The sequence below is a fragment of the Phallusia mammillata genome, chromosome 6 (genome assembly GCF_965637545.1).
Source record: "Phallusia mammillata chromosome 6, kaPhaMamm4.hap1.1, whole genome shotgun sequence".
NCBI classification, from domain to species: domain Eukaryota; kingdom Metazoa; phylum Chordata; class Ascidiacea; order Phlebobranchia; family Ascidiidae; genus Phallusia; species Phallusia mammillata.
This window is the reverse complement of record NC_137257.1, coordinates 6,496,342-6,521,095: the sequence shown is the minus strand read 5'-3', so window position 1 is coordinate 6,521,095 and position 24,754 is coordinate 6,496,342. Positions and strand designations below refer to the sequence as shown.

The 24,754-nt window shown below is 49.1% G+C and overlaps 30 non-coding genes across 30 annotated transcripts; all 30 read right to left on the bottom strand.

Moving 5' to 3' along the window:
* Positions 1-2,550: 2,550 nt before the first annotated feature.
* Positions 2,551-2,714, bottom strand: LOC145235078 (U1 spliceosomal RNA). Its single transcript, XR_013861586.1, has one exon. It is a non-coding gene; the product is annotated as a U1 spliceosomal RNA (small nuclear RNA).
* A 257-nt stretch (positions 2,715-2,971) lies between these two features.
* On the bottom strand, positions 2,972-3,169 carry LOC145235203 (U2 spliceosomal RNA). Its single transcript, XR_013861706.1, has one exon. It is a non-coding gene; the product is annotated as a U2 spliceosomal RNA (small nuclear RNA).
* A 382-nt stretch (positions 3,170-3,551) lies between these two features.
* LOC145235077 (U1 spliceosomal RNA) lies at positions 3,552-3,715 on the bottom strand. Its single transcript, XR_013861585.1, has one exon. It is a non-coding gene; the product is annotated as a U1 spliceosomal RNA (small nuclear RNA).
* A 257-nt stretch (positions 3,716-3,972) lies between these two features.
* On the bottom strand, positions 3,973-4,170 carry LOC145235262 (U2 spliceosomal RNA). The gene has a single exon (XR_013861762.1). It is a non-coding gene; the product is annotated as a U2 spliceosomal RNA (small nuclear RNA).
* Positions 4,171-4,552: 382 nt separating this feature from the next.
* LOC145235076 (U1 spliceosomal RNA) lies at positions 4,553-4,716 on the bottom strand. The gene has a single exon (XR_013861584.1). It is a non-coding gene; the product is annotated as a U1 spliceosomal RNA (small nuclear RNA).
* Positions 4,717-4,973: 257 nt separating this feature from the next.
* LOC145235201 (U2 spliceosomal RNA) lies at positions 4,974-5,171 on the bottom strand. The gene has a single exon (XR_013861705.1). It is a non-coding gene; the product is annotated as a U2 spliceosomal RNA (small nuclear RNA).
* Positions 5,172-5,553: 382 nt separating this feature from the next.
* Positions 5,554-5,717, bottom strand: LOC145235075 (U1 spliceosomal RNA). The gene has a single exon (XR_013861583.1). It is a non-coding gene; the product is annotated as a U1 spliceosomal RNA (small nuclear RNA).
* Positions 5,718-5,974: 257 nt separating this feature from the next.
* Positions 5,975-6,172, bottom strand: LOC145235200 (U2 spliceosomal RNA). The gene has a single exon (XR_013861704.1). It is a non-coding gene; the product is annotated as a U2 spliceosomal RNA (small nuclear RNA).
* Positions 6,173-6,554: 382 nt separating this feature from the next.
* On the bottom strand, positions 6,555-6,718 carry LOC145235074 (U1 spliceosomal RNA). The gene has a single exon (XR_013861582.1). It is a non-coding gene; the product is annotated as a U1 spliceosomal RNA (small nuclear RNA).
* Positions 6,719-6,975: 257 nt separating this feature from the next.
* Positions 6,976-7,173, bottom strand: LOC145235199 (U2 spliceosomal RNA). Its single transcript, XR_013861703.1, has one exon. It is a non-coding gene; the product is annotated as a U2 spliceosomal RNA (small nuclear RNA).
* A 382-nt stretch (positions 7,174-7,555) lies between these two features.
* On the bottom strand, positions 7,556-7,719 carry LOC145235073 (U1 spliceosomal RNA). The gene has a single exon (XR_013861581.1). It is a non-coding gene; the product is annotated as a U1 spliceosomal RNA (small nuclear RNA).
* A 257-nt stretch (positions 7,720-7,976) lies between these two features.
* Positions 7,977-8,174, bottom strand: LOC145235198 (U2 spliceosomal RNA). Its single transcript, XR_013861702.1, has one exon. It is a non-coding gene; the product is annotated as a U2 spliceosomal RNA (small nuclear RNA).
* A 382-nt stretch (positions 8,175-8,556) lies between these two features.
* Positions 8,557-8,720, bottom strand: LOC145235072 (U1 spliceosomal RNA). Its single transcript, XR_013861580.1, has one exon. It is a non-coding gene; the product is annotated as a U1 spliceosomal RNA (small nuclear RNA).
* A 257-nt stretch (positions 8,721-8,977) lies between these two features.
* Positions 8,978-9,175, bottom strand: LOC145235197 (U2 spliceosomal RNA). The gene has a single exon (XR_013861701.1). It is a non-coding gene; the product is annotated as a U2 spliceosomal RNA (small nuclear RNA).
* A 382-nt stretch (positions 9,176-9,557) lies between these two features.
* Positions 9,558-9,721, bottom strand: LOC145235071 (U1 spliceosomal RNA). Its single transcript, XR_013861579.1, has one exon. It is a non-coding gene; the product is annotated as a U1 spliceosomal RNA (small nuclear RNA).
* A 257-nt stretch (positions 9,722-9,978) lies between these two features.
* On the bottom strand, positions 9,979-10,176 carry LOC145235196 (U2 spliceosomal RNA). Its single transcript, XR_013861700.1, has one exon. It is a non-coding gene; the product is annotated as a U2 spliceosomal RNA (small nuclear RNA).
* A 382-nt stretch (positions 10,177-10,558) lies between these two features.
* Positions 10,559-10,722, bottom strand: LOC145235070 (U1 spliceosomal RNA). Its single transcript, XR_013861578.1, has one exon. It is a non-coding gene; the product is annotated as a U1 spliceosomal RNA (small nuclear RNA).
* A 257-nt stretch (positions 10,723-10,979) lies between these two features.
* On the bottom strand, positions 10,980-11,177 carry LOC145235194 (U2 spliceosomal RNA). The gene has a single exon (XR_013861698.1). It is a non-coding gene; the product is annotated as a U2 spliceosomal RNA (small nuclear RNA).
* A 382-nt stretch (positions 11,178-11,559) lies between these two features.
* On the bottom strand, positions 11,560-11,723 carry LOC145235068 (U1 spliceosomal RNA). The gene has a single exon (XR_013861576.1). It is a non-coding gene; the product is annotated as a U1 spliceosomal RNA (small nuclear RNA).
* Positions 11,724-11,980: 257 nt separating this feature from the next.
* Positions 11,981-12,179, bottom strand: LOC145235269 (U2 spliceosomal RNA). The gene has a single exon (XR_013861768.1). It is a non-coding gene; the product is annotated as a U2 spliceosomal RNA (small nuclear RNA).
* A 7,559-nt stretch (positions 12,180-19,738) lies between these two features.
* LOC145235066 (U1 spliceosomal RNA) lies at positions 19,739-19,902 on the bottom strand. Its single transcript, XR_013861575.1, has one exon. It is a non-coding gene; the product is annotated as a U1 spliceosomal RNA (small nuclear RNA).
* Positions 19,903-20,159: 257 nt separating this feature from the next.
* Positions 20,160-20,357, bottom strand: LOC145235193 (U2 spliceosomal RNA). Its single transcript, XR_013861697.1, has one exon. It is a non-coding gene; the product is annotated as a U2 spliceosomal RNA (small nuclear RNA).
* A 386-nt stretch (positions 20,358-20,743) lies between these two features.
* Positions 20,744-20,907, bottom strand: LOC145235065 (U1 spliceosomal RNA). The gene has a single exon (XR_013861574.1). It is a non-coding gene; the product is annotated as a U1 spliceosomal RNA (small nuclear RNA).
* Positions 20,908-21,164: 257 nt separating this feature from the next.
* LOC145235192 (U2 spliceosomal RNA) lies at positions 21,165-21,362 on the bottom strand. The gene has a single exon (XR_013861696.1). It is a non-coding gene; the product is annotated as a U2 spliceosomal RNA (small nuclear RNA).
* A 386-nt stretch (positions 21,363-21,748) lies between these two features.
* On the bottom strand, positions 21,749-21,912 carry LOC145235064 (U1 spliceosomal RNA). The gene has a single exon (XR_013861573.1). It is a non-coding gene; the product is annotated as a U1 spliceosomal RNA (small nuclear RNA).
* Positions 21,913-22,169: 257 nt separating this feature from the next.
* Positions 22,170-22,367, bottom strand: LOC145235191 (U2 spliceosomal RNA). The gene has a single exon (XR_013861695.1). It is a non-coding gene; the product is annotated as a U2 spliceosomal RNA (small nuclear RNA).
* Positions 22,368-22,753: 386 nt separating this feature from the next.
* Positions 22,754-22,917, bottom strand: LOC145235063 (U1 spliceosomal RNA). The gene has a single exon (XR_013861572.1). It is a non-coding gene; the product is annotated as a U1 spliceosomal RNA (small nuclear RNA).
* A 257-nt stretch (positions 22,918-23,174) lies between these two features.
* LOC145235190 (U2 spliceosomal RNA) lies at positions 23,175-23,372 on the bottom strand. Its single transcript, XR_013861694.1, has one exon. It is a non-coding gene; the product is annotated as a U2 spliceosomal RNA (small nuclear RNA).
* A 386-nt stretch (positions 23,373-23,758) lies between these two features.
* Positions 23,759-23,922, bottom strand: LOC145235061 (U1 spliceosomal RNA). Its single transcript, XR_013861570.1, has one exon. It is a non-coding gene; the product is annotated as a U1 spliceosomal RNA (small nuclear RNA).
* Positions 23,923-24,179: 257 nt separating this feature from the next.
* On the bottom strand, positions 24,180-24,377 carry LOC145235189 (U2 spliceosomal RNA). The gene has a single exon (XR_013861693.1). It is a non-coding gene; the product is annotated as a U2 spliceosomal RNA (small nuclear RNA).
* Positions 24,378-24,754: the final 377 nt, after the last annotated feature.

The window sequence follows — 24,754 nt, the reverse complement described above, 5'->3', positions numbered from 1 at the left end:
TTGCCACATGTTGTGAGGTACGATATTAAGGTCCTGTTGTGGCAAGTGCGTAAATGGGTCTTGAGGCTGAGGGCCCTGGCATAACCATCACTACATTTCAGGCAGTCCGAAAAGGGGCAGTTATAAACGGTGGAGTCCCCGGAGTACAAAATCGGGATGTTTAATTGGCCTGGGCTTCCGCTACTCCGGGGAGGTTTTAAAACCTTCTCCACCGTGAAATTGGATGATGGTAGTGTCGGACCACCTGGATGCTGCGTGTAGTGATGCGTTCTGGCAGCAACAAGGGACGGCCAACGACTATCACACTGCGGGCAACGAAAATCGCCGTTTGACACATTCGAGATAGGGGTGGAGGGTGCAGCGCAACTCTTAAAGTGGTCCCTCATTTTGTTGAGAGAACCACGCAGCTCCAAGATGGTCTTGCATTTGGAGCATTTTGCACGCATTACACCAAGCGCCAACCGGTGGACATTAGTTATGTGCCGGTTGACGCTCGCCAAAAGTGATGAGCGCATACTGCAACCCTTCACACTGCACTCGAATTGTGTCGCACGAGAGCCGCGGTAACTCACCGTCAGGGGTGGGGCTTCAGGTCTGGTTTGGTCATCCTGCGACAACACCTGCGATTCCGTGCGTGCACTTCGAAGTCGAGACCTCCGCAGTTCCGGTTGTGTATACATGGTGAAATAAAAACAAGCAGGTTAAAATCCGGGGTCAAATTACAAATTAGGAGTATATGGCTGAGGTGCAGAGTCTTATTATTAGTATTCCTTTTATTGTTTGTTAAAAAGAAAGTAATTAAAACAGGGCGATTTTTGATGTTTTGACAGCGTTGGTCGCTGTATAGATATATATATTCTTAACAATTATACGCCACAGGCGACAAAGGCGTAAGGGAGAAAATAAGCAAAAAAAAAAAAAAAAGGAAAAACGAGATGATTAAAACAACAACCGTGAGACGGCGCTAGAGACTAGTTGAGCCGCCAAGTATGTTCAGAATAGATTTTAACAAAAAGGAAACAAGGTCAGAATTACAATATGCTTGAATATTAACGTACAATAATTTAAACTAACTACAAAAACAATAACAAGTATGTAAGGTTTGTATATATATAAAAAGTAAAAAAAAGGGGTATAAATAAGTATATTAACAAACAAGGTCCGAATTACAATATGCTTGAATATTAACGTAAAATAATTTTAATAACAATATTAATATTACTTAGTACAAATAAACAACTAAACTAACTACGAAAACAATAACAGAATTATGGCGCGGTATTAAAGGCACAGAACTTAAGGTTGCGGTGCGTTTAAACAAAAGAAACAAAATGGCGGGCCTGTGGGCTGGTGGCAGAGTGAGTTCCGGATGACTGGGCACCAACCACAACAGGTCAGTAGGTTTAAATGAGAAAGGGAAAGAGAAGTATAACGAAAGCGAGAGAAAATGTCTGACGTGGGCTGAGCGACGAACCGTAACGGCCACTGCGGCAGAGTCCAAACGAACAAACGTATGCTGTGACGTTGTGTCACGTGACTACAGATAAATTAGGAGAGCTAGAAGTCGCGGGGCTGTGACCCTGTGTCACGTGACTGAGGTTAACAAATTGCCGATTTTCCAAGACTAACCAAGACAAATAAAAGAAGGAACTAAAGTGACGAAGTGTCACGTGACCAAAATTTGGCAAATCAGGTTCCTGTACTGGCTGAAAAGAGAAAAAGGAAAAAAGGAATCTAAAACAAGATGGCGGCTTGCTGCTCGTCAGTTCGTTAAGGCGACCCTCTAAGCGGCTGTGTTTTAATTCGTCTTGGTTTATGATAAAAACAAGGCCCTAACCGGGCCGGCACTTACTTTTTCGATAACTTCGTGGCCGGCCCGGTATGGGGCAGCTTCTGGTTGATAAAATCCAAGAATAATCCAGCAGTGTGGGATAAAATCCAAGATAAAATCCAAGATAAAATCCAAAAGATTGACGAAAATAAATCCAAAAAAGCGGTAAAATCCAATAAAAACCGCGGTTGAGTGTATGGGTGCGGCACAGCGCCGTTTCTTCTTTGTTTCTTTGATTATGACGTCACTCAGACGCCACAGCGGCGCACCACAAATAGCAGTTTTACAATATTTTGGCAGCACCCAAACCGCGAGATCTAAAGAGCCGAGAAGCGATGCCTAAACATATATTTAGGCCAACCAGAGCCTCACCTGTACAACTTCTGTTTGCTGGGGGCTCAGTGCAGCGCGAAACGTTTTTCCGAGGACCAAAACGATCGAGTAGCAGTCGTCATTCGACTCCCCTGGCACTATAGCCATGACAGCTTTGTTGTGTTCTAATTCAAATTATATTTACGAATATATGACGTCACCAGGTGCATGGCAATAATATTTTTCTGATATACATTCAATCAGATACGTAGCTATGCGTTGCAGACACATTGCTATGGCGATGCGACGCTCCCCGGGTCGGCAATTACGCCTGTCTGGGAGAGAAAGCGCGAAGAGCAGCAGGAAGCAAACTGACCAGAGAGAACAAGCGATTGATTAAGAATAATACGGGGTTAGCGCGAACGCAGACCCCACTAACAGAAATTGTACGGCCGAGTTACCCACATTTGGGGTAATCGCAAGGGTCAGCTAGGCCAAAGTGCAATGGCTAAGCCTCGCCTTGGGCCCACCGCCGGCCTGATCACGGTGAAGGCCCCCGTCAGGTAAGTATGATTTGGTTAACTTCAAGATCGACCCTCTTCATCTATACTTTTTTAGCGTTTGTTGTGAAAACGCCGACGTAATCGGACGTTTTCTCTACGCCCGATTGTTTCCCAATCGGCGGGTGGTACGGTACGTAGTAATTAGAACAGCAGGCTTGCGACGGTTTTAGCGCATGAAAATGTTGGCTACGAGGTGAGAAAAGAGGGTTTACAACAATATACGACGAAGAACTGGGATGAATTGCTTGATTTTCCCACCAAAGTGGGAATGTGGGCCGTGCCTGGAGGTAGTGCAATACCAGGACAACCCGTGGGCAGGGCGAGGCAAGCCTCGGCACCATACCCCCTGTCCAAAAATCAGGTTAATACAAAGACATGCAAGCGAATCGCTTGCGTCCCAGGTATTAAACTGAGAAGAACAGATACTACACTTGATCTTAGCTCTAAAGAGCCGAGAAGCGATGCCTAAACATATATTTAGGCCAACCAGAGCCTCACCTGTACAACTTCTGTTTGCTGGGGGCTCAGTGCAGCGCGAAACGTTTTTCCGAGGACCAAAACGATCGAGTAGCAGTCGTCATTCGACTCCCCTGGCACTATAGCCATGACAGCTTTGTTGTGTTCTAATTCAAATTATATTTACGAATATATGACGTCACCAGGTGCATGGCAATAATATTTTTCTGATATACATTCAATCAGATACGTAGCTATGCGTTGCAGACACATTGCTATGGCGATGCGACGCTCCCCGGGTCGGCAATTACGCCTGTCTGGGAGAGAAAGCGCGAAGAGCAGCAGGAAGCAAACTGACCAGAGAGAACAAGCGATTGATTAAGAATAATACGGGGTTAGCGCGAACGCAGACCCCACTAACAGAAATTGTACGGCCGAGTTACCCACATTTGGGGTAATCGCAAGGGTCAGCTAGGCCAAAGTGCAATGGCTAAGCCTCGCCTTGGGCCCACCGCCGGCCTGATCACGGTGAAGGCCCCCGTCAGGTAAGTATGATTTGGTTAACTTCAAGATCGACCCTCTTCATCTATACTTTTTTAGCGTTTGTTGTGAAAACGCCGACGTAATCGGACGTTTTCTCTACGCCCGATTGTTTCCCAATCGGCGGGTGGTACGGTACGTAGTAATTAGAACAGCAGGCTTGCGACGGTTTTAGCGCATGAAAATGTTGGCTACGAGGTGAGAAAAGAGGGTTTACAACAATATACGACGAAGAACTGGGATGAATTGCTTGATTTTCCCACCAAAGTGGGAATGTGGGCCGTGCCTGGAGGTAGTGCAATACCAGGACAACCCGTGGGCAGGGCGAGGCAAGCCTCGGCACCATACCTCCTGTCCAAAAATCAGGTTAATACAAAGACATGCAAGCGAATCGCTTGCGTCCCAGGTATTAAACTGAGAAGAACAGATACTACACTTGATCTTAGCTCTAAAGAGCCGAGAAGCGATGCCTAAACATATATTTAGGCCAACCAGAGCCTCACCTGTACAACTTCTGTTTGCTGGGGGCTCAGTGCAGCGCGAAACGTTTTTCCGAGGACCAAAACGATCGAGTAGCAGTCGTCATTCGACTCCCCTGGCACTATAGCCATGACAGCTTTGTTGTGTTCTAATTCAAATTATATTTACGAATATATGACGTCACCAGGTGCATGGCAATAATATTTTTCTGATATACATTCAATCAGATACGTAGCTATGCGTTGCAGACACATTGCTATGGCGATGCGACGCTCCCCGGGTCGGCAATTACGCCTGTCTGGGAGAGAAAGCGCGAAGAGCAGCAGGAAGCAAACTGACCAGAGAGAACAAGCGATTGATTAAGAATAATACGGGGTTAGCGCGAACGCAGACCCCACTAACAGAAATTGTACGGCCGAGTTACCCACATTTGGGGTAATCGCAAGGGTCAGCTAGGCCAAAGTGCAATGGCTAAGCCTCGCCTTGGGCCCACCGCCGGCCTGATCACGGTGAAGGCCCCCGTCAGGTAAGTATGATTTGGTTAACTTCAAGATCGACCCTCTTCATCTATACTTTTTTAGCGTTTGTTGTGAAAACGCCGACGTAATCGGACGTTTTCTCTACGCCCGATTGTTTCCCAATCGGCGGGTGGTACGGTACGTAGTAATTAGAACAGCAGGCTTGCGACGGTTTTAGCGCATGAAAATGTTGGCTACGAGGTGAGAAAAGAGGGTTTACAACAATATACGACGAAGAACTGGGATGAATTGCTTGATTTTCCCACCAAAGTGGGAATGTGGGCCGTGCCTGGAGGTAGTGCAATACCAGGACAACCCGTGGGCAGGGCGAGGCAAGCCTCGGCACCATACCCCCTGTCCAAAAATCAGGTTAATACAAAGACATGCAAGCGAATCGCTTGCGTCCCAGGTATTAAACTGAGAAGAACAGATACTACACTTGATCTTAGCTCTAAAGAGCCGAGAAGCGATGCCTAAACATATATTTAGGCCAACCAGAGCCTCACCTGTACAACTTCTGTTTGCTGGGGGCTCAGTGCAGCGCGAAACGTTTTTCCGAGGACCAAAACGATCGAGTAGCAGTCGTCATTCGACTCCCCTGGCACTATAGCCATGACAGCTTTGTTGTGTTCTAATTCAAATTATATTTACGAATATATGACGTCACCAGGTGCATGGCAATAATATTTTTCTGATATACATTCAATCAGATACGTAGCTATGCGTTGCAGACACATTGCTATGGCGATGCGACGCTCCCCGGGTCGGCAATTACGCCTGTCTGGGAGAGAAAGCGCGAAGAGCAGCAGGAAGCAAACTGACCAGAGAGAACAAGCGATTGATTAAGAATAATACGGGGTTAGCGCGAACGCAGACCCCACTAACAGAAATTGTACGGCCGAGTTACCCACATTTGGGGTAATCGCAAGGGTCAGCTAGGCCAAAGTGCAATGGCTAAGCCTCGCCTTGGGCCCACCGCCGGCCTGATCACGGTGAAGGCCCCCGTCAGGTAAGTATGATTTGGTTAACTTCAAGATCGACCCTCTTCATCTATACTTTTTTAGCGTTTGTTGTGAAAACGCCGACGTAATCGGACGTTTTCTCTACGCCCGATTGTTTCCCAATCGGCGGGTGGTACGGTACGTAGTAATTAGAACAGCAGGCTTGCGACGGTTTTAGCGCATGAAAATGTTGGCTACGAGGTGAGAAAAGAGGGTTTACAACAATATACGACGAAGAACTGGGATGAATTGCTTGATTTTCCCACCAAAGTGGGAATGTGGGCCGTGCCTGGAGGTAGTGCAATACCAGGACAACCCGTGGGCAGGGCGAGGCAAGCCTCGGCACCATACCCCCTGTCCAAAAATCAGGTTAATACAAAGACATGCAAGCGAATCGCTTGCGTCCCAGGTATTAAACTGAGAAGAACAGATACTACACTTGATCTTAGCTCTAAAGAGCCGAGAAGCGATGCCTAAACATATATTTAGGCCAACCAGAGCCTCACCTGTACAACTTCTGTTTGCTGGGGGCTCAGTGCAGCGCGAAACGTTTTTCCGAGGACCAAAACGATCGAGTAGCAGTCGTCATTCGACTCCCCTGGCACTATAGCCATGACAGCTTTGTTGTGTTCTAATTCAAATTATATTTACGAATATATGACGTCACCAGGTGCATGGCAATAATATTTTTCTGATATACATTCAATCAGATACGTAGCTATGCGTTGCAGACACATTGCTATGGCGATGCGACGCTCCCCGGGTCGGCAATTACGCCTGTCTGGGAGAGAAAGCGCGAAGAGCAGCAGGAAGCAAACTGACCAGAGAGAACAAGCGATTGATTAAGAATAATACGGGGTTAGCGCGAACGCAGACCCCACTAACAGAAATTGTACGGCCGAGTTACCCACATTTGGGGTAATCGCAAGGGTCAGCTAGGCCAAAGTGCAATGGCTAAGCCTCGCCTTGGGCCCACCGCCGGCCTGATCACGGTGAAGGCCCCCGTCAGGTAAGTATGATTTGGTTAACTTCAAGATCGACCCTCTTCATCTATACTTTTTTAGCGTTTGTTGTGAAAACGCCGACGTAATCGGACGTTTTCTCTACGCCCGATTGTTTCCCAATCGGCGGGTGGTACGGTACGTAGTAATTAGAACAGCAGGCTTGCGACGGTTTTAGCGCATGAAAATGTTGGCTACGAGGTGAGAAAAGAGGGTTTACAACAATATACGACGAAGAACTGGGATGAATTGCTTGATTTTCCCACCAAAGTGGGAATGTGGGCCGTGCCTGGAGGTAGTGCAATACCAGGACAACCCGTGGGCAGGGCGAGGCAAGCCTCGGCACCATACCCCCTGTCCAAAAATCAGGTTAATACAAAGACATGCAAGCGAATCGCTTGCGTCCCAGGTATTAAACTGAGAAGAACAGATACTACACTTGATCTTAGCTCTAAAGAGCCGAGAAGCGATGCCTAAACATATATTTAGGCCAACCAGAGCCTCACCTGTACAACTTCTGTTTGCTGGGGGCTCAGTGCAGCGCGAAACGTTTTTCCGAGGACCAAAACGATCGAGTAGCAGTCGTCATTCGACTCCCCTGGCACTATAGCCATGACAGCTTTGTTGTGTTCTAATTCAAATTATATTTACGAATATATGACGTCACCAGGTGCATGGCAATAATATTTTTCTGATATACATTCAATCAGATACGTAGCTATGCGTTGCAGACACATTGCTATGGCGATGCGACGCTCCCCGGGTCGGCAATTACGCCTGTCTGGGAGAGAAAGCGCGAAGAGCAGCAGGAAGCAAACTGACCAGAGAGAACAAGCGATTGATTAAGAATAATACGGGGTTAGCGCGAACGCAGACCCCACTAACAGAAATTGTACGGCCGAGTTACCCACATTTGGGGTAATCGCAAGGGTCAGCTAGGCCAAAGTGCAATGGCTAAGCCTCGCCTTGGGCCCACCGCCGGCCTGATCACGGTGAAGGCCCCCGTCAGGTAAGTATGATTTGGTTAACTTCAAGATCGACCCTCTTCATCTATACTTTTTTAGCGTTTGTTGTGAAAACGCCGACGTAATCGGACGTTTTCTCTACGCCCGATTGTTTCCCAATCGGCGGGTGGTACGGTACGTAGTAATTAGAACAGCAGGCTTGCGACGGTTTTAGCGCATGAAAATGTTGGCTACGAGGTGAGAAAAGAGGGTTTACAACAATATACGACGAAGAACTGGGATGAATTGCTTGATTTTCCCACCAAAGTGGGAATGTGGGCCGTGCCTGGAGGTAGTGCAATACCAGGACAACCCGTGGGCAGGGCGAGGCAAGCCTCGGCACCATACCCCCTGTCCAAAAATCAGGTTAATACAAAGACATGCAAGCGAATCGCTTGCGTCCCAGGTATTAAACTGAGAAGAACAGATACTACACTTGATCTTAGCTCTAAAGAGCCGAGAAGCGATGCCTAAACATATATTTAGGCCAACCAGAGCCTCACCTGTACAACTTCTGTTTGCTGGGGGCTCAGTGCAGCGCGAAACGTTTTTCCGAGGACCAAAACGATCGAGTAGCAGTCGTCATTCGACTCCCCTGGCACTATAGCCATGACAGCTTTGTTGTGTTCTAATTCAAATTATATTTACGAATATATGACGTCACCAGGTGCATGGCAATAATATTTTTCTGATATACATTCAATCAGATACGTAGCTATGCGTTGCAGACACATTGCTATGGCGATGCGACGCTCCCCGGGTCGGCAATTACGCCTGTCTGGGAGAGAAAGCGCGAAGAGCAGCAGGAAGCAAACTGACCAGAGAGAACAAGCGATTGATTAAGAATAATACGGGGTTAGCGCGAACGCAGACCCCACTAACAGAAATTGTACGGCCGAGTTACCCACATTTGGGGTAATCGCAAGGGTCAGCTAGGCCAAAGTGCAATGGCTAAGCCTCGCCTTGGGCCCACCGCCGGCCTGATCACGGTGAAGGCCCCCGTCAGGTAAGTATGATTTGGTTAACTTCAAGATCGACCCTCTTCATCTATACTTTTTTAGCGTTTGTTGTGAAAACGCCGACGTAATCGGACGTTTTCTCTACGCCCGATTGTTTCCCAATCGGCGGGTGGTACGGTACGTAGTAATTAGAACAGCAGGCTTGCGACGGTTTTAGCGCATGAAAATGTTGGCTACGAGGTGAGAAAAGAGGGTTTACAACAATATACGACGAAGAACTGGGATGAATTGCTTGATTTTCCCACCAAAGTGGGAATGTGGGCCGTGCCTGGAGGTAGTGCAATACCAGGACAACCCGTGGGCAGGGCGAGGCAAGCCTCGGCACCATACCCCCTGTCCAAAAATCAGGTTAATACAAAGACATGCAAGCGAATCGCTTGCGTCCCAGGTATTAAACTGAGAAGAACAGATACTACACTTGATCTTAGCTCTAAAGAGCCGAGAAGCGATGCCTAAACATATATTTAGGCCAACCAGAGCCTCACCTGTACAACTTCTGTTTGCTGGGGGCTCAGTGCAGCGCGAAACGTTTTTCCGAGGACCAAAACGATCGAGTAGCAGTCGTCATTCGACTCCCCTGGCACTATAGCCATGACAGCTTTGTTGTGTTCTAATTCAAATTATATTTACGAATATATGACGTCACCAGGTGCATGGCAATAATATTTTTCTGATATACATTCAATCAGATACGTAGCTATGCGTTGCAGACACATTGCTATGGCGATGCGACGCTCCCCGGGTCGGCAATTACGCCTGTCTGGGAGAGAAAGCGCGAAGAGCAGCAGGAAGCAAACTGACCAGAGAGAACAAGCGATTGATTAAGAATAATACGGGGTTAGCGCGAACGCAGACCCCACTAACAGAAATTGTACGGCCGAGTTACCCACATTTGGGGTAATCGCAAGGGTCAGCTAGGCCAAAGTGCAATGGCTAAGCCTCGCCTTGGGCCCACCGCCGGCCTGATCACGGTGAAGGCCCCCGTCAGGTAAGTATGATTTGGTTAACTTCAAGATCGACCCTCTTCATCTATACTTTTTTAGCGTTTGTTGTGAAAACGCCGACGTAATCGGACGTTTTCTCTACGCCCGATTGTTTCCCAATCGGCGGGTGGTACGGTACGTAGTAATTAGAACAGCAGGCTTGCGACGGTTTTAGCGCATGAAAATGTTGGCTACGAGGTGAGAAAAGAGGGTTTACAACAATATACGACGAAGAACTGGGATGAATTGCTTGATTTTCCCACCAAAGTGGGAATGTGGGCCGTGCCTGGAGGTAGTGCAATACCAGGACAACCCGTGGGCAGGGCGAGGCAAGCCTCGGCACCATACCCCCTGTCCAAAAATCAGGTTAATACAAAGACATGCAAGCGAATCGCTTGCGTCCCAGGTATTAAACTGAGAAGAACAGATACTACACTTGATCTTAGCTCTAAAGAGCCGAGAAGCGATGCCTAAACATATATTTAGGCCAACCAGAGCCTCACCTGTACAACTTCTGTTTGCTGGGGGCTCAGTGCAGCGCGAAACGTTTTTCCGAGGACCAAAACGATCGAGTAGCAGTCGTCATTCGACTCCCCTGGCACTATAGCCATGACAGCTTTGTTGTGTTCTAATTCAAATTATATTTACGAATATATGACGTCACCAGGTGCATGGCAATAATATTTTTCTGATATACATTCAATCAGATACGTAGCTATGCGTTGCAGACACATTGCTATGGCGATGCGACGCTCCCCGGGTCGGCAATTACGCCTGTCTGGGAGAGAAAGCGCGAAGAGCAGCAGGAAGCAAACTGACCAGAGAGAACAAGCGATTGATTAAGAATAATACGGGGTTAGCGCGAACGCAGACCCCACTAACAGAAATTGTACGGCCGAGTTACCCACATTTGGGGTAATCGCAAGGGTCAGCTAGGCCAAAGTGCAATGGCTAAGCCTCGCCTTGGGCCCACCGCCGGCCTGATCACGGTGAAGGCCCCCGTCAGGTAAGTATGATTTGGTTAACTTCAAGATCGACCCTCTTCATCTATACTTTTTTAGCGTTTGTTGTGAAAACGCCGACGTAATCGGACGTTTTCTCTACGCCCGATTGTTTCCCAATCGGCGGGTGGTACGGTACGTAGTAATTAGAACAGCAGGCTTGCGACGGTTTTAGCGCATGAAAATGTTGGCTACGAGGTGAGAAAAGAGGGTTTACAACAATATACGACGAAGAACTGGGATGAATTGCTTGATTTTCCCACCAAAGTGGGAATGTGGGCCGTGCCTGGAGGTAGTGCAATACCAGGACAACCCGTGGGCAGGGCGAGGCAAGCCTCGGCACCATACCCCCTGTCCAAAAATCAGGTTAATACAAAGACATGCAAGCGAATCGCTTGCGTCCCAGGTATTAAACTGAGAAGAACAGATACTACACTTGATCTTAGCTCTAAAGAGCCGAGAAGCGATGCCTAAACATATATTTAGGCCAACCAGAGCCTCACCTGTACAACTTCTGTTTGCTGGGGGCTCAGTGCAGCGCGAAACGTTTTTCCGAGGACCAAAACGATCGAGTAGCAGTCGTCATTCGACTCCCCTGGCACTATAGCCATGACAGCTTTGTTGTGTTCTAATTCAAATTATATTTACGAATATATGACGTCACCAGGTGCATGGCAATAATATTTTTCTGATATACATTCAATCAGATACGTAGCTATGCGTTGCAGACACATTGCTATGGCGATGCGACGCTCCCCGGGTCGGCAATTACGCCTGTCTGGGAGAGAAAGCGCGAAGAGCAGCAGGAAGCAAACTGACCAGAGAGAACAAGCGATTGATTAAGAATAATACGGGGTTAGCGCGAACGCAGACCCCACTAACAGAAATTGTACGGCCGAGTTACCCACATTTGGGGTAATCGCAAGGGTCAGCTAGGCCAAAGTGCAATGGCTAAGCCTCGCCTTGGGCCCACCGCCGGCCTGATCACGGTGAAGGCCCCCGTCAGGTAAGTATGATTTGGTTAACTTCAAGATCGACCCTCTTCATCTATACTTTTTTAGCGTTTGTTGTGAAAACGCCGACGTAATCGGACGTTTTCTCTACGCCCGATTGTTTCCCAATCGGCGGGTGGTACGGTACGTAGTAATTAGAACAGCAGGCTTGCGACGGTTTTAGCGCATGAAAATGTTGGCTACGAGGTGAGAAAAGAGGGTTTACAACAATATACGACGAAGAACTGGGATGAATTGCTTGATTTTCCCACCAAAGTGGGAATGTGGGCCGTGCCTGGAGGTAGTGCAATACCAGGACAACCCGTGGGCAGGGCGAGGCAAGCCTCGGCACCATACCCCCTGTCCAAAAATCAGGTTAATACAAAGACATGCAAGCGAATCGCTTGCGTCCCAGGTATTAAACTGAGAAGAACAGACTTTTGACTCTACACCTCGTTTATTGAATGTAACGAAAAATCGACAAACATCAATACTGCGGAGGCATCGCCGTTCGAAAGATTGCGGGGCACGCACGGCCTCCACCGCCCTAGGACGGTGGGTGATATATAATTTTGAATTTGTGTTTGATTTTACTTGTGAGTTGGCGGTGTGGCAAAAAAACAAAAAGGCAGACAGCGGTATAACACACAGCAAATCGGTGTCTGCGTAAAACAATATAACATACAAAGGACAGGAAAAAAAAAAAACGCAAACAACACACGCCACACCGCCATTAATCTGTTGAAATAAGTGGGGTTAATTGAAGTTGATTTAATTTTAATATCAGTATAAAACGGGGCTGCAGGGTGTCGCAGGGGGGTGGGCTAGTGGACTTGAGGCAGGCTGGGCTCCAAAAAAAAAATGTGTGTATATGTGGGAAAAAAAAAAAAAAAAAAAAATAAAAAAAAAAAAAAAAAATAATAATAATAATAATAATAGTTAGTGGGTTTACAACTGCCTTCCGAACATTTTTGTGATGAGGTAGGGAATGGAAGGCAGTTAGTGAAATGTTTCTTTAAAGTGCCTGTGGTACAAATGAAAATAACAGGTGAACGACAAAGTAATTAAAGATGTGTGTGTGATTGTGTTTCTTTGGTTTGTGAATACGGAGCCCTGGCGGAATACTCCGCTGTGCGAATAAAATTAGGGAGGGCGCCAGATGGGTGCTCTTCTGCATCCTTTCTCTTCGTTTCTATTCATTGTTTGTTCATGTCTGGCGCCCAACCCCTCCACCAGGGCTTACGCGTGCGCGGAATTGCGTGGACGACGGCGGGGGCGGTTTCCGGATCCATGGTGCTTGGTTGTGAAATTTTGCTTGCATGGGTAGAGTATTGTTGTCAGAGGGCGCCCTTGTTGCCTGTTGTTTTGCACGTGTCAGGCAGAAAGTGAGATTGCTTAGGCGCCCTCATCAGTGTTCCGGTTTCCAGCAGTTGTACTGTTCAATGATGTCCCGTCGCTTTTTCTTGGATATGGTGTACGTGCCACCCCCGCCGCCGTTTCAAATAAAAGGTATGGAGCATGACCAGCCTGCACAAAAAAGATGGCGACAGTTGGTGTTCTTACGTATTTTCGAGTCCACTAGCCAAGCCCCTACACCAGGACTGCCACACAAGGTAGCTACCCCTAATGGCCAGAGCGGAGCACACTCTGGCCAAGTCCGTCTGGAGGCGACCCGTAATGCCAAGGGCTGACAGTGTTTGGTTATTGCCCTTGGCGTAGCTTCCCAGGGAGCCGATTATAAAACTGTGGAAACTGACCCGCTTGTTTGTTGCACGGGCCAAGTTTCCACAAAGCTCCCTGTATTTGTTTTCTTTACGGGCCGCCGCAGAGGCGAGGGCATCCGCGCCGTTTTCGAACGGGCACGCGAAGTCGACGACCAAGAACCTATCGGCGCTTTCGAGAATCAAATCAGGCCGAAGGTTCTCGCCCGCCGCCACCGCATGCTCCGAACAAACCCGGTCGACGGAAATCCTGGTGTAGTTCCCAGACGGCACGCGACTCAGAACCTCCTCCATGACGCCATTGTGCCGGGATAAGATTTCAGGCATCACCGGTTGACAATGGTTGAGTACATGGGGAAGGGTCTCAACCTCGTGCCCACAGCGGCAGCATCGCAAGTTGTGTTGGACACGCCTCCTAAACCGTGTCCGGACCTTCTTTACAGGAAGGAGGTTCATGCGGGCTTTCAAGGCGAATCTTTGCTCTGGAATGGACAGAGCCCCCGGTTTCTTCAGCCAGTGGTTAGAATAACCGTACAGGGTGTGAGCGCTTACGGTCTTCCCTTGATCGGGATGACTGGCCCACACCTCTCTCCACCTGGTGGAAGCCATTTGGTGGAGTGTTCTGGTGAGTACTCCCCGGTTGCCAGGAGCCAACGTCTTGCCACCCGACGTTACGCAAAAGCGCCCGTCCGCGCCCTCGACGAACCGAAGCTTCAGCCTGGGCGAGGCCCTGCGCACATACGTGAACAGGTCCCTTTCCAGGCTTCCGCACCCGGTCGAAGAGTTTCCACGAACGGAGCTCCCTGATAGGAAAGCCGCCATCGCACTGACACTCACCTCTTTGCTTGACATAGCCCGCCCTGTGAGTGATTCCAGCCGACCGCGTGCAACGGCAGCCACCCTCCAATCTGGTGACGTTAGCGATTTATACGCCTGGGTGACCGCGAGGATATCACCCTCGCAAGCCAACGATGGTACACCCAGTCCCCCACTGTCCGAAGACGAGTGGAAGAATGCCACACAAGTTCTAGAGGGTAAGCCAAATGCGATCTTCAAGCATCGCCGCACAACGCTGTCAACCTTCCTCAGAGCACTGATTGGGAAATGTCGCACGCGGAGAATGAAGCTGAGACGTGGGAGCTCAAATCGCTTGAGGGCAATTAGCTTCTGGTGCGGAGTCAGCTTGCTTTTAAATAAGCGCTCTATTCTACCGACTGAAAGGCTCAACGTGTTGTTATGCCTCACATCAGTGAGGTAGCCCTGCCGGACGCCCAGGTACTTGTAGAATTCATCGAGCGCAATCACCTTCACCTCCCCACCCGAGAGCAGGAAAGGATCCGGATCGCGCACCCGACGTCTTCCACTCGTGACCTGGGACATGACTCGGCATTTGTTGGGGTTGAAACGTATCCCAGCCCAGTCGGCGAACTCCTCGCACACCTTTAGCTGCCTGCACAACTGCGCTCTTGAGCTTGCAATGAGGCACGCGTCATCAGCATATGCCAGCACTTGGGAAAAGACAGTCGGAGCGCAAGAGAATGCATAGCCGCAGTCGTTACGCGCTTTGATGCCCCGAACCAGCACTTCAGCCACGAGATTGAATACTATCCCGGACAGAGGACACCCTTGACGGACCCCTCTACCGATCCGTATCTCGCCGGTCATACCCACAGCAGTTCTCACTGTGCAAGTGTTCGCGACGTAGACGTCCAGGATACATTCGCTCAAGTAGCTTGGTACGGCCAAGGCACGCATAACGCTACGGATACAATCATGCCGGATACTACCGAAGGCGTTTTTGATGTCAAGCCACCCGACAAAGATGTCCTTGCCGTTTAGCTTGGCATCTGCCAAGGCAGCATCCAACATGTACACGTGTTCGAACGTTCCCTCGACCGGCATGAAGCCCTTTTGCTCGGAGGAGACGACGCCACGCTCCAGCGCCCAACTCTGCAGACGACGAGCCAATACCGCCGCATAGATTTTATAGATGTTACGGCAGATCGAGATGGGTCTCCAGTTGGACAAATCGTCGAGGTCCCCCTCCGGATTTTTGCAAATCAGAGTGACCCTCGACGACCGCCACTGGCTGGGAACCCGGCGACTCGCCCTACAGGCTTCGAAAAGCTTCGAGAGTCTAAGACCCTTTGGATCGAAAGCCTTCCAAAACCCATAGGACAAGCCGTCGGAACCAGCGGCGGATCCAGTGTTTACAGTCTGGAGAACCATCTCGACCTCCTTGGGCGATATTGGCCGGTCATCCACATCGTCAGGAACTGCAGGCGACGCCGGGTTACCGAGCTCCGGAGCGTCCATCCAGTCGGGCAAACGCTCGATCGCGTCCTCCCGGTCCGGTGCCTTGAGATCGGAACGGAACTTAGCCTCCACGGTGGAGGGGTCAATTCGGCACCTGATCTCCCCTTTATTACCATCCGTTATCCTACGGACTGTGCCTTTCTGGTCACGCCAAAACGCTTTCCGCAGGGCGAAGCCCTTCGTGGAGTTCCCAGTCATTGGCGTTTGATTAACCTTATTGGGATGTCCACGCTCCCGATTGTCGATTGAGCGGCGCATAGCGCCTCGGTTAAATCGGGGTTTGCGTACTTGCGTTTTAGACGTTACACCAGCGGCCGATGTCCACTCTTCCAGTGCGCGCTCGAGCTCGGCAAAGCCATTACCATATGAAAAGTCCGAAACAATAATATTATCGAACCGAGCTCGAAGTTCATCAAAAGACAATTTGGTTTCAGACCTTAAGTTAACAGGGGGGCGATCACCACTGAAAGAGCTAGGAGAACGGATCCGGTGCGCTTTACTAGCCGTGGGTTCGTGTCGTTCAGATTCATCGGCCGGCTGCCGCATCGCCGGAACGCGGGGTGAGGGATCACTCCCACGCGACGGACAAGAAGCAGTACTCCGATTCGCCATCCCGACAGGCCTTCCCGGACCGGGGTCCGTTTCAGCCGGCCGCATCGGCTCCTCTCGAGACTTCTCCCGGGTTTCGCGCAAGATGGAATCAGCGCTACATCCGGGGATCGGCTCACTGAGGTTTGCCTCCGCAGCTCGGAGCTCGGCTGTCGACACTTCGCTCCTCTCCTCGTCCGATCCTAGGGTCGGAGTCGGAGACGGGCTAATGCCGAACAGCTTCGCCTGTTCCGACGTCACAACGGGCGGAGAAAGCTCCGACGCCACTAAACGTGACACCGGAGATCGCTCGTTCCGCCGATCGGCCGGCGGCTCCTCCACACGGCGGCCTGACGAGCGGCCGACGCATGGCGAAACCCCCACGTTAGTACTCACGCATGGGCCTAGAAATGAAGCCAGAAGAGCGGAGGGAAGGTTGGGCGGGAGAACAATTGAGACCGCCGTCTTCCCTCTGATCCCGGTGGAAGTTGGTGTTCTAAGCCAACTTTGGAGTGGGGACGGTGGGACAGTTGCCGGGGAATTATCCCCGACGGGTAAACGTAAATTAAAGGGTGAACCGCAGGCCGAATCAGTCAGCACCGACATACTGGGGATTGTTATGGGGGACAGAATTACCGGGGGAGGGGGAAGCCGTACGGCTTCAGCATAGGATGTGGGTGATTTAACCTTATGTATGGGAGAGGGAATGGGAAGGAGCGGACCTTCATCGCAGACCTCCGACTCATCTAAGGACAAAGATGCGAGGTCCGCGAGAAGGCCGCTCTCGGAGTTAGGGGTTGAGACCGACGAATGGTTGAAGACCATCGACGGAATACGGGGAGAGCAGACGGTGCTTTCTTCATCTGCGCCTAGCGGGGGGAAGTGCTGAGGGGAGGATATCTTCGGGACCGGCTCGCTCGTTATGCCAAGGCAGGTCTTGTAGTGCGCCGAGACTTTTAACAGGTTCTTAGCGTGACTGTCTACGGCGCACTTGCACTTGCCACATGTTGTGAGGTACGATATTAAGGTCCTGTTGTGGCAAGTGCGTAAATGGGTCTTGAGGCTGAGGGCCCTGGCATAACCATCACTACATTTCAGGCAGTCCGAAAAGGGGCAGTTATAAACGGTGGAGTCCCCGGAGTACAAAATCGGGATGTTTAATTGGCCTGGGCTTCCGCTACTCCGGGGAGGTTTTAAAACCTTCTCCACCGTGAAATTGGATGATGGTAGTGTCGGACCACCTGGATGCTGCGTGTAGTGATGCGTTCTGGCAGCAACAAGGGACGGCCAACGACTATCACACTGCGGGCAACGAAAATCGCCGTTTGACACATTCGAGATAGGGGTGGAGGGTGCAGCGCAACTCTTAAAGTGGTCCCTCATTTTGTTGAGAGAACCACGCAGCTCCAAGATGGTCTTGCATTTGGAGCATTTTGCACGCATTACACCAAGCGCCAACCGGTGGACATTAGTTATGTGCCGGTTGACGCTCGCCAAAAGTGATGAGCGCATACTGCAACCCTTCACACTGCACTCGAATTGTGTCGCACGAGAGCCGCGGTAACTCACCGTCAGGGGTGGGGCTTCAGGTCTGGTTTGGTCATCCTGCGACAACACCTGCGATTCCGTGCGTGCACTTCGAAGTCGAGACCTCCGCAGTTCCGGTTGTGTATACATGGTGAAATAAAAACAAGCAGGTTAAAATCCGGGGTCAAATTACAAATTAGGAGTATATGGCTGAGGTGCAGAGTCTTATTATTAGTATTCCTTTTATTGTTTGTTAAAAAGAAAGTAATTAAAACAGGGCGATTTTTGATGTTTTGACAGCGTTGGTCGCTGTATAGATATATATATTCTTAACAATTATACGCCACAGGCGACAAAGGCGTAAGGGAGAAAATAAGCAAAAAAAAAAAAGGAAAAACGAGATGATTAAAACAACAACCGTGAGACGGCGCTAGAGACTAGTTGAGCCGCCAAGTATGTTCAGAATAGATTTTAACAAAAAGGAAACAAGGTCAGAATTACAATATGCTTGAATATTAACGTATAATAATTTTAATAACAATATTAATATTACTTAGTACAAATAAACAACTAAACTAACTACGAAAACAATAACAGAATTATGGCGCGGTATTAAAGGCACAGAACTTAAGGTTGCGGTGCGTTTAAACAAAAGAAACAAAATGGCGGGCCTGTGGGCTGGTGGCAGAGTGAGTTCCGGATGACTGGGCACCAACCACAACAGGTCAGTAGGTTTAAATGAGAAAGGGAAAGAGAAGTATAACGAAAGCGAGAGAAAATGTCTGACGTGGGCTGAGCGACGAACCGTAACGGCCACTGCGGCAGAGTCCAAACGAACAAACGTATGCTGTGACGTTGTGTCACGTGACTACAGATAAATTAGGAGAGCTAGAAGTCGCGGGGCTGTGACCCTGTGTCACGTGACTGAGGTTAACAAATTGCCGATTTTCCAAGACTAACCAAGACAAATAAAAGAAGGAACTAAAGTGACGAAGTGTCACGTGACCAAAATTTGGCAAATCAGGTTCCTGTACTGGCTGAAAAGAGAAAAAGGAAAAAAGGAATCTAAAACAAGATGGCGGCTTGCTGCTCGTCAGTTCGTTAAGGCGACCCTCTAAGCGGCTGTGTTTTAATTCGTCTTGGTTTATGATAAAAACAAGGCCCTAACCGGGCCGGCACTTACTTTTTCGATAACTTCGTGGCCGGCCCGGTATGGGGCAGCTTCTGGTTGATAAAATCCAAGAATAATCCAGCAGTGTGGGATAAAATCCAAGATAAAATCCAAGATAAAATCCAAAAGATTGACGAAAATAAATCCAAAAAAGCGGTAAAATCCAATAAAAACCGCGGTTGAGTGTATGGGTGCGGCACAGCGCCGTTTCTTCTTTGTTTCTTTGATTATGACGTCACTCAGACGCCACAGCGGCGCACCACAAATAGCAGTTTTACAATATTTTGGCAGCACCCAAACCGCGAGATCTAAAGAGCCGAGAAGCGATGCCTAAACATATATTTAGGCCAACCAGAGCCTCACCTGTACAACTTCTGTTTGCTGGGGGCTCAGTGCAGCGCGAAACGTTTTTCCGAGGACCAAAACGATCGAGTAGCAGTCGTCATTCGACTCCCCTGGCACTATAGCCATGACAGCTTTGTTGTGTTCTAATTCAAATTATATTTACGAATATATGACGTCACCAGGTGCATGGCAATAATATTTTTCTGATATACATTCAATCAGATACGTAGCTATGCGTTGCAGACACATTGCTATGGCGATGCGACGCTCCCCGGGTCGGCAATTACGCCTGTCTGGGAGAGAAAGCGCGAAGAGCAGCAGGAAGCAAACTGACCAGAGAGAACAAGCGATTGATTGATTAAGAATAATACGGGGTTAGCGCGAACGCAGACCCCACTAACAGAAATTGTACGGCCGAGTTACCCACATTTGGGGTAATCGCAAGGGTCAGCTAGGCCAAAGTGCAATGGCTAAGCCTCGCCTTGGGCCCACCGCCGGCCTGATCACGGTGAAGGCCCCCGTCAGGTAAGTATGATTTGGTTAACTTCAAGATCGACCCTCTTCATCTATACTTTTTTAGCGTTTGTTGTGAAAACGCCGACGTAATCGGACGTTTTCTCTACGCCCGATTGTTTCCCAATCGGCGGGTGGTACGGTACGTAGTAATTAGAACAGCAGGCTTGCGACGGTTTTAGCGCATGAAAATGTTGGCTACGAGGTGAGAAAAGAGGGTTTACAACAATATACGACGAAGAACTGGGATGAATTGCTTGATTTTCCCACCAAAGTGGGAATGTGGGCCGTGCCTGGAGGTAGTGCAATACCAGGACAACCCGTGGGCAGGGCGAGGCAAGCCTCGGCACCATACCCCCTGTCCAAAAATCAGGTTAATACAAAGACATGCAAGCGAATCGCTTGCGTCCCAGGTATTAAACTGAGAAGAACAGATACTACACTTGATCTTAGCTCTAAAGAGCCGAGAAGCGATGCCTAAACATATATTTAGGCCAACCAGAGCCTCACCTGTACAACTTCTGTTTGCTGGGGGCTCAGTGCAGCGCGAAACGTTTTTCCGAGGACCAAAACGATCGAGTAGCAGTCGTCATTCGACTCCCCTGGCACTATAGCCATGACAGCTTTGTTGTGTTCTAATTCAAATTATATTTACGAATATATGACGTCACCAGGTGCATGGCAATAATATTTTTCTGATATACATTCAATCAGATACGTAGCTATGCGTTGCAGACACATTGCTATGGCGATGCGACGCTCCCCGGGTCGGCAATTACGCCTGTCTGGGAGAGAAAGCGCGAAGAGCAGCAGGAAGCAAACTGACCAGAGAGAACAAGCGATTGATTGATTAAGAATAATACGGGGTTAGCGCGAACGCAGACCCCACTAACAGAAATTGTACGGCCGAGTTACCCACATTTGGGGTAATCGCAAGGGTCAGCTAGGCCAAAGTGCAATGGCTAAGCCTCGCCTTGGGCCCACCGCCGGCCTGATCACGGTGAAGGCCCCCGTCAGGTAAGTATGATTTGGTTAACTTCAAGATCGACCCTCTTCATCTATACTTTTTTAGCGTTTGTTGTGAAAACGCCGACGTAATCGGACGTTTTCTCTACGCCCGATTGTTTCCCAATCGGCGGGTGGTACGGTACGTAGTAATTAGAACAGCAGGCTTGCGACGGTTTTAGCGCATGAAAATGTTGGCTACGAGGTGAGAAAAGAGGGTTTACAACAATATACGACGAAGAACTGGGATGAATTGCTTGATTTTCCCACCAAAGTGGGAATGTGGGCCGTGCCTGGAGGTAGTGCAATACCAGGACAACCCGTGGGCAGGGCGAGGCAAGCCTCGGCACCATACCCCCTGTCCAAAAATCAGGTTAATACAAAGACATGCAAGCGAATCGCTTGCGTCCCAGGTATTAAACTGAGAAGAACAGATACTACACTTGATCTTAGCTCTAAAGAGCCGAGAAGCGATGCCTAAACATATATTTAGGCCAACCAGAGCCTCACCTGTACAACTTCTGTTTGCTGGGGGCTCAGTGCAGCGCGAAACGTTTTTCCGAGGACCAAAACGATCGAGTAGCAGTCGTCATTCGACTCCCCTGGCACTATAGCCATGACAGCTTTGTTGTGTTCTAATTCAAATTATATTTACGAATATATGACGTCACCAGGTGCATGGCAATAATATTTTTCTGATATACATTCAATCAGATACGTAGCTATGCGTTGCAGACACATTGCTATGGCGATGCGACGCTCCCCGGGTCGGCAATTACGCCTGTCTGGGAGAGAAAGCGCGAAGAGCAGCAGGAAGCAAACTGACCAGAGAGAACAAGCGATTGATTGATTAAGAATAATACGGGGTTAGCGCGAACGCAGACCCCACTAACAGAAATTGTACGGCCGAGTTACCCACATTTGGGGTAATCGCAAGGGTCAGCTAGGCCAAAGTGCAATGGCTAAGCCTCGCCTTGGGCCCACCGCCGGCCTGATCACGGTGAAGGCCCCCGTCAGGTAAGTATGATTTGGTTAACTTCAAGATCGACCCTCTTCATCTATACTTTTTTAGCGTTTGTTGTGAAAACGCCGACGTAATCGGACGTTTTCTCTACGCCCGATTGTTTCCCAATCGGCGGGTGGTACGGTACGTAGTAATTAGAACAGCAGGCTTGCGACGGTTTTAGCGCATGAAAATGTTGGCTACGAGGTGAGAAAAGAGGGTTTACAACAATATACGACGAAGAACTGGGATGAATTGCTTGATTTTCCCACCAAAGTGGGAATGTGGGCCGTGCCTGGAGGTAGTGCAATACCAGGACAACCCGTGGGCAGGGCGAGGCAAGCCTCGGCACCATACCCCCTGTCCAAAAATCAGGTTAATACAAAGACATGCAAGCGAATCGCTTGCGTCCCAGGTATTAAACTGAGAAGAACAGATACTACACTTGATCTTAGCTCTAAAGAGCCGAGAAGCGATGCCTAAACATATATTTAGGCCAACCAGAGCCTCACCTGTACAACTTCTGTTTGCTGGGGGCTCAGTGCAGCGCGAAACGTTTTTCCGAGGACCAAAACGATCGAGTAGCAGTCGTCATTCGACTCCCCTGGCACTATAGCCATGACAGCTTTGTTGTGTTCTAATTCAAATTATATTTACGAATATATGACGTCACCAGGTGCATGGCAATAATATTTTTCTGATATACATTCAATCAGATACGTAGCTATGCGTTGCAGACACATTGCTATGGCGATGCGACGCTCCCCGGGTCGGCAATTACGCCTGTCTGGGAGAGAAAGCGCGAAGAGCAGCAGGAAGCAAACTGACCAGAGAGAACAAGCGATTGATTGATTAAGAATAATACGGGGTTAGCGCGAACGCAGACCCCACTAACAGAAATTGTACGGCCGAGTTACCCACATTTGGGGTAATCGCAAGGGTCAGCTAGGCCAAAGTGCAATGGCTAAGCCTCGCCTTGGGCCCACCGCCGGCCTGATCACGGTGAAGGCCCCCGTCAGGTAAGTATGATTTGGTTAACTTCAAGATCGACCCTCTTCATCTATACTTTTTTAGCGTTTGTTGTGAAAACGCCGACGTAATCGGACGTTTTCTCTACGCCCGATTGTTTCCCAATCGGCGGGTGGTACGGTACGTAGTAATTAGAACAGCAGGCTTGCGACGGTTTTAGCGCATGAAAATGTTGGCTACGAGGTGAGAAAAGAGGGTTTACAACAATATACGACGAAGAACTGGGATGAATTGCTTGATTTTCCCACCAAAGTGGGAATGTGGGCCGTGCCTGGAGGTAGTGCAATACCAGGACAACCCGTGGGCAGGGCGAGGCAAGCCTCGGCACCATACCCCCTGTCCAAAAATCAGGTTAATACAAAGACATGCAAGCGAATCGCTTGCGTCCCAGGTATTAAACTGAGAAGAACAGATACTACACTTGATCTTAGCTCTAAAGAGCCGAGAAGCGATGCCTAAACATATATTTAGGCCAACCAGAGCCTCACCTGTACAACTTCTGTTTGCTGGGGGCTCAGTGCAGCGCGAAACGTTTTTCCGAGGACCAAAACGATCGAGTAGCAGTCGTCATTCGACTCCCCTGGCACTATAGCCATGACAGCTTTGTTGTGTTCTAATTCAAATTATATTTACGAATATATGACGTCACCAGGTGCATGGCAATAATATTTTTCTGATATACATTCAATCAGATACGTAGCTATGCGTTGCAGACACATTGCTATGGCGATGCGACGCTCCCCGGGTCGGCAATTACGCCTGTCTGGGAGAGAAAGCGCGAAGAGCAGCAGGAAGCAAACTGACCAGAGAGAACAAGCGATTGATTGATTAAGAATAATACGGGGTTAGCGCGAACGCAGACCCCACTAACAGAAATTGTACGGCCGAGTTACCCACATTTGGGGTAATCGCAAGGGTCAGCTAGGCCAAAGTGCAATGGCTAAGCCTCGCCTTGGGCCCACCGCCGGCCTGATCACGGTGAAGGCCCCCGTCAGGTAAGTATGATTTGGTTAACTTCAAGATCGACCCTCTTCATCTATACTTTTTTAGCGTTTGTTGTGAAAACGCCGACGTAATCGGACGTTTTCTCTACGCCCGATTGTTTCCCAATCGGCGGGTGGTACGGTACGTAGTAATTAGAACAGCAGGCTTGCGACGGTTTTAGCGCATGAAAATGTTGGCTACGAGGTGAGAAAAGAGGGTTTACAACAATATACGACGAAGAACTGGGATGAATTGCTTGATTTTCCCACCAAAGTGGGAATGTGGGCCGTGCCTGGAGGTAGTGCAATACCAGGACAACCCGTGGGCAGGGCGAGGCAAGCCTCGGCACCATACCCCCTGTCCAAAAATCAGGTTAATACAAAGACATGCAAGCGAATCGCTTGCGTCCCAGGTATTAAACTGAGAAGAACAGATACTACACTTGATCTTAGCTCTAAAGAGCCGAGAAGCGATGCCTAAACATATATTTAGGCCAACCAGAGCCTCACCTGTACAACTTCTGTTTGCTGGGGGCTCAGTGCAGCGCGAAACGTTTTTCCGAGGACCAAAACGATCGAGTAGCAGTCGTCATTCGACTCCCCTGGCACTATAGCCATGACAGCTTTGTTGTGTTCTAATTCAAATTATATTTACGAATATATGACGTCACCAGGTGCATGGCAATAATATTTTTCTGATATACATTCAATCAGATACGTAGCTATGCGTTGCAGACACATTGCTATGGCGATGCGACGCTCCCCGGGTCGGCAATTACGCCTGTCTGGGAGAGAAAGCGCGAAGAGCAGCAGGAAGCAAACTGACCAGAGAGAACAAGCGATTGATTGATT